This window comes from Bombina bombina, chromosome 10 (assembly GCF_027579735.1).
Source record: "Bombina bombina isolate aBomBom1 chromosome 10, aBomBom1.pri, whole genome shotgun sequence".
NCBI classification, from domain to species: domain Eukaryota; kingdom Metazoa; phylum Chordata; class Amphibia; order Anura; family Bombinatoridae; genus Bombina; species Bombina bombina.
The window spans coordinates 31,647,314-31,653,313 of record NC_069508.1 but is presented as its reverse complement, the minus strand read 5'-3'; the positions used below and the strand labels follow the sequence as shown (position 1 = coordinate 31,653,313).

At 42.2% G+C, this 6,000-nt stretch overlaps 1 protein-coding gene across 2 annotated transcripts in view; it reads right to left on the bottom strand.

Annotated features, from left to right (window-relative positions):
- Positions 1-6,000, bottom strand: part of PKN2 (protein kinase N2) — a 295,753-nt gene that overhangs the window by 254,675 nt on the left and 35,078 nt on the right. The window contains exon 1 of one of the 2 annotated variants that reach the window (XM_053693919.1): positions 391-534. The exons of the other annotated variant lie outside the window; for it this stretch is intronic. The gene's annotated coding sequence lies outside the window, so the exon portion shown is untranslated. Of the gene's footprint in view, positions 1-390; positions 535-6,000 lie in introns of those variants that run through there. 2 annotated transcript variants of the gene reach the window in all.

The following is a 6,000-nucleotide window of genomic DNA, read 5'->3' as shown; positions in this document are numbered from 1 at the left end:
ACATGCGCACACAACACATATATACAGACACACATACACATATATATATATATATATATATATATACACACACATACATACACACACACACATACTGACACACACACACACATATATACATACATACATACAGACACACAACCAGCCACTTTAAAACTGGCCCAAAATAAACCGTACACCTAGCAGCCATCTGAACAATAAAATGGTCTCACAACAGATCAGAGAAAACCTAGCTTATTTTAATAGTTCATTTATTTTAACTGCTCATTTTGCAGCAATTACCACAGCGCGGGTAAATGACTTGCATGCTGCACTCAGCAAAAACACTGAAGTGTTGTAGCTAAACATCTGGCTATAAATATGGAAATAAAAACTGATCCCTCTGGTTACCTTTGTAGCAGCATAAGGGTTTTGCCAATACTAGCAAAGTGATCCAAGCAAGGATATTTCATCAAATTTGCAGCCTTGTTTGTTCTCTCTCTGTTTAATTGACAACCTCTGCTGAGTCAGCAAAGAATAAACTTGTTTGCATGGGTGTTGTCTCTTATTTAGCTCACAAGCGCAATACCCAGCAACAGCAAGCTCCTCTATACAACCAAGGGCTACTGACCTCATTGGCTAGCTAGCCGGCAGGGTTTACATTACACGACCAAACATTTAAGCTAATATTTCCTGCTCCAGCAAGCTGAGTCATTTGTCTTGACTGTGTGTCTATAGCAGCTTATATAAATAAATTGGAGCTATAAGCTACATTTATACAAATCAAAGTCCATGGAAGTCAGAAGACCTAAAAACGTGTTTTCAAATAAAAGTAGCATTGATAAATGCTCAGCAACTCTACAAGCTAAGCAATTTAAACGTCATGTTCTAACCATTGGAGTGCATTATCTGTTCTCACATAGTATTACTAACTAATCAGCGTGATTTAGAGTGAGACATTTTTAGCAGTGGCCTTGCAAATCTGTTTAACCAATTTTTTAATTCCGATCAGAAGCTCTAAGCTTTTTAGATTTATCAGAATGAGGAGTATTTGCAGCTCATGAACAGCATGTAAACTGGGCTACAGGTCCAAGTAATTTGATTCAGTGCAATATTTTTTGGCTTCAAACTTTGGGATATATTCCATCATGTACACTGAACACCTTAGGTGCATTTTTAGGGTCAAATTGCTCATTATTACAGGTTTATTTTTTAAAGCAGACTAAATTTCTTGCCATGTCCTATAGCATATAAGATGGGAAACCAGTAAAGATTTCCCCTTTAATGTGTTCCCCAATAATCTATTTGCCTGGAGTCTATTACATTTCTGCCTTTGTCATTTAAAATAGCTGCTTTCGGCTGTTGAAACAGTCATCTATACTGATAATATTTAACTCTGCAGTAATAGCTATAGGAAAGTGATGTAAACGATAGGCAGAAGCAGAAATCAACCATCAGGTGGGAGTGATTGCCCCAGCCCATTTCAAAGGCTATTCCTGCAGGAGTTTTAAATTTAACGAATTGTTATCAGCTTCTTACCCAAGTACTTTGTCGCTTTTAAAAGGGATAGAAAGGTCAACATTGAAATGCATTTGGGTATATTTCAATTTAAATAGAGTAGCATTTTTGCAATTTACTTCCATGAGCAAAAATGTTTTCTAGTAAAAGTATTACTGTGTTTTTCTGCGGCATACGCCACATATCCGGTTTGGGCCGTGCACCAGTATTCAAATACAACTTCTCAAGAGCTGGCGGTGGTGTGTATATCATGTGTCATGCAAGCCACCACTGACTCTGAGAAGGTGTAGTGCATGGGCCCTCACAGGATATGTGCATATGCCGTAGAAAAAAACAGTAATCACTTTTACTTTACGCATTATTGCTAATGGTAATGTATTGCAAGAATGATCATTTTACAAATTTAAAAAGGCACCCATGTGCATTTCATTTTTATCTTTCTATCCCTTTAACTCCAGAAACTTGCCTATAACTGCCAGTCCACATCTGGACTAATGTCTTGAAATAAATTCAACAGCTAAAAAAAAAAAAAAATGAGTGTACATATGCTACTATATAAAGAGATGACAATGTTATACCGAGATCCATTTCTCTGCAATATTACATAATATTCCTCAATAAAAGAATTTTTGATCCCAAAAAAAAAAAACAATTTAATGCTTACCTGATAAATTCCTTTCTTCTGTAGTGTGATCAGTCCACGGGTCATCATTACTTCTGGGATATTACTCCTCCCCCAACAGGAAGTGCAAGAGATTCACCCAGCAGAGCTGCATATAGCTCCTCCCCTCTACGTCACTCCCAGTCATTCGACCAAGGACAACGAGAAAGGAAAAGCCAAGGGTGAAGTGGTGACTTGAGTATAAATTAAAAAATATTTACCTGCCTTAAAAAACAGGGCGGGCCGTGGACTGATCACACTACAGAAGAAAGGAATTTATCAGGTAAGCAGAAATTATGTTTTCTTCTGTTAAGTGTGATCAGTCCACGGGTCATCATTACTTCTGGGATACCAATACCAAAGCAAAAGTACACGGATGACGGGAGGGATAGGCAGGCTCTTTATACAGAAGGAACCAACTGCCTGAAGAACCTTTCTCCCAAAAAATAGCCTCCGATGAAGCAAAAGTGTCAAATTTGTAAATTTTGAAAAGAGTATGAAGCGAAGACCAAGTTGCAGCCTTGCAAATCTGTTCAACAGAGGCCTCATTCTTGAAGGCCCAAGTGGAAGCCACAGCTCTAGTAGAATGAGCTGTAATTCTTTCAGGAGGCTGCTGCCCAGCAGTCTCATAAGCTTAAACGAATTATGCTACGAAGCCAAAAAGAAAGAGAGGTAGCGGAAGCTTTTTGACCTCTCCTCTGCCCAGAGTAAATGACAAACAGAGAAGACGTTTGTCGAAATTCCTTAGTTGCCTGTAAGTAAAATTTTAGAGCACGGACTACATCCAGGTTGTGCAGTAGACGTTCCTTCTTTGAAGAAGGATTTGGGCATAAAGAAGGAACAACAATCTCTTGATTGATATTCCTGTTAGTAACTACCTTAGGTAAGACCCAGGTTTAGTACGCAGGACTACCTTATCCGAATGAAAAATCAAATAAGGAGAATCACAATGTAAGGCTGATAATTCAGAGACTCTTCGAGCCGAGGAAATAGCCATTAAAAATAGAACTTTCCAAGATAACAACTTTATATCAATGGAATGAAGGGGTTCAAACGGAACGCCCTGTAAAACATTAAGAACAAGGTTTAAACTCCATGGTGGAGCAACAGTTTTAAAACACAGGCTTAATCCTGGCCAAAGCCTGACAAAAAGCCTGGATGGTCAGGAACTTCTGACAGACGTTTGTGTAACAGAATGGACAGAGCTGAGATCTGTCCCTTTAATGAACTAGCAGATAAACCCTTTTCTAAACCTTCTTGTAGAAAAGACAATATCCTAGGAATCCTAACCTTACTCCAAGAGTAACCTTTGGATTCACACCAATATAGGTATTTACGCCATATCTTATGGTAAATCTTTCTGGTAACAGGCTTCCTAGCCTGTATTAAGGTTATCAATAACTGACTCAGAAAACCCACGTCTTGATAAAATCAAGCGTTCAATTTCCAAGCAGTCAGCTTCAGAGAAGTTAGATTTTGATGTTTGAAGGGACCCTGTATCAGAAGGTCCTGTTTCAGAGGTAGAGACCAAGGTGGACAGGATGACATGTCCACCAGGTCTGCATACCAAGTCCTGCGTGCCACGCAGGTGCTATTAGAATCACTGATGCTCTCTCTTGTTTGATTCTGGCAAATCAATCGAGGAAGCAACGGGAAGGGTGGAAACACGTAAGCCATCCTGAAGTCCCAAGGTGCTGTCAGAGCATCTATCAGGCCTGCTCCTGGATCCCTGGATCTGGACCCGTAACGAGGAAGCTTGGCGTTCTGTCGAGACGCCATGAGATCTATCTCTGGTTTGCCCCAACGTCGAAGTATTTGGGCAAAGACCTCCGGATGAAGTTCCCACTCCCCCGGATGAAAAGTCTGACGACTTAAGAAATCCGCCTCCCAGTTCTCCACTCCCGGGATGTGGATTGCTGACAGGTGGCAAGAGTGAGACTCTGCCCAGCAAATTATCTTTGATACTTCCATCATAGCTAGGGAGCTTCTTGTCCCTCCCTGATGGTTGATGTAAGCTACAGTCGTGATGTTGTCCGACTGAAACCTGATGAACCCCCGAGTTGTCAACTGGGGCCAAGCCAGGAGGGCATTGAGAACTGCTTTCAATTCCAGAATGTTTATTGGCAGGAGACTCTCCTCCTGACTCCATTGTCCCTGAGCCTTCAGAGAATTCCAGACGGCACCCCAACCTAGAAGGCTGGCGTCTGTTGTTACAATTGTCCAGTCCTGGTCTGCTGAATGGCATCCCCCTGGACAGATGTGGCCGAGAAAGCCACCATAGAAGAGAATTTCTGGTCTCTTGATCCAGATTCAGAGAAGGGGGATAAGTCTGAGTAATCCCCATTCCACTGACTTTGCATGCACAGTTGCAGTGGTCTGAGGTGTAAGCGTGCAAAGGGTACTATGTCCATTGCCGATACCATTAAGCAGATTACCTCCATGCATTGAGCCACTGACGGGTGTTGAATGGAATGAAGGGTGCGGCAAGCACTTTGAAGTCTTGTTAGCCTGTTCCTCTGTCAGGTAAATCTTCATTTCTACAGAATCTATAAGAGTCCCCAGGAAGGGAACTCTTGTGAGTGGAACGAGTGAACTTTTTCTTTTCGTTCACCTTCCATCCATGTGACCTTAGAAATGCCAGCACTAACTCTGTTGAGACTTGGCAGTTTGAAAGCTTGAAGCTTGTATCAGAATGTCGTCTAGGTATGGAGCTACCGAGATTCCCCGCGGTCTTAGTACCGCCAGAAGAGCACCCAGAACCTTTGTGAAGATTCTTGGAGCTGTAGCCAATCCGAATGGAAGAGCCACAAACTGGTAATGCCTGTCTAGGAAGGCAAACCTTAGGTACCGATAATGATCTTTGTGAATCGGTATGTGAAGGTAAGCATCTTTTAAATCTACAGTGGTCATGTACTGACCCTCTTGGATCATAGGTAAAATTGTCCGAATAGTCTCCATCTTGAACGATGGAACTCTTAGGAATTTGTTTAGGATCTTTAAGTCCAGGATTGGTCTGAAAGTTCCCTCTTTTTTGGGAACCACAAACAGATTTGAGTAAAACCCCTGTCCCTGTTCCGATCGTGGAACTGGATGGATTACTCCCATTAACAAGAGCTCTTGAACGCAGCGTAGAAACGCCTCTTTCTTTGTCTGGATTGTTGACAATCTTGACAAATGAAATCTCTCTCTTGGAGGAGAGTATTTGAAGTCCAGAAGGTATCCTGAGATATTATCTCTAGCGCCCAGGGATCCTGAACATCTCTTGCCCAAGCCTGGGCGAAGAGAGAAAGTCTGCCCCCACTAGATACGATCCCGGATCGGGGGGCCCTCAATTCATGCTGTTTTAGGGGCAGCAGCAGATTTCCTAGTCTGCTGCCCTTGTTCCAGGACTGGTTAGGTTTCCAGCCTGGTCTGTAGCGAGCAACAGCTCCTTCCTGTTTTGGTGCAGAGGAAGTTGATGCTGCTCCTGCTTTGAAATTACGAAAGGAACGAAAATTAGACTGTCTAGTCTTGGCTTTGGCTTTGTCCTGAGGCAGGGCATGGCCTTTACCTCCTGTAATGTCAGCGATAATCTCTTTCAACCCGGGCCCGAATATGGTCTGCCCTTTGAAAGGTATATTAAGCAATTTAGACTTAGAAGTAACATCAGCTGACCAGGATTTTAGCCACAGCGCCCTGCGTGCCTGAATGGTGAATCCTGAATTCTTCGCCGTAAGTTTAGTAAGATGTACTACGGCCTCCGAAATGAAAGAATTAGCTAGTTTAAGGACTCTAAGCCTGTCCGTAATGTCGTCCAGAGTAGCTGAACCAATGTTCTCTTCCAGAGACTCAATCCAGAATGC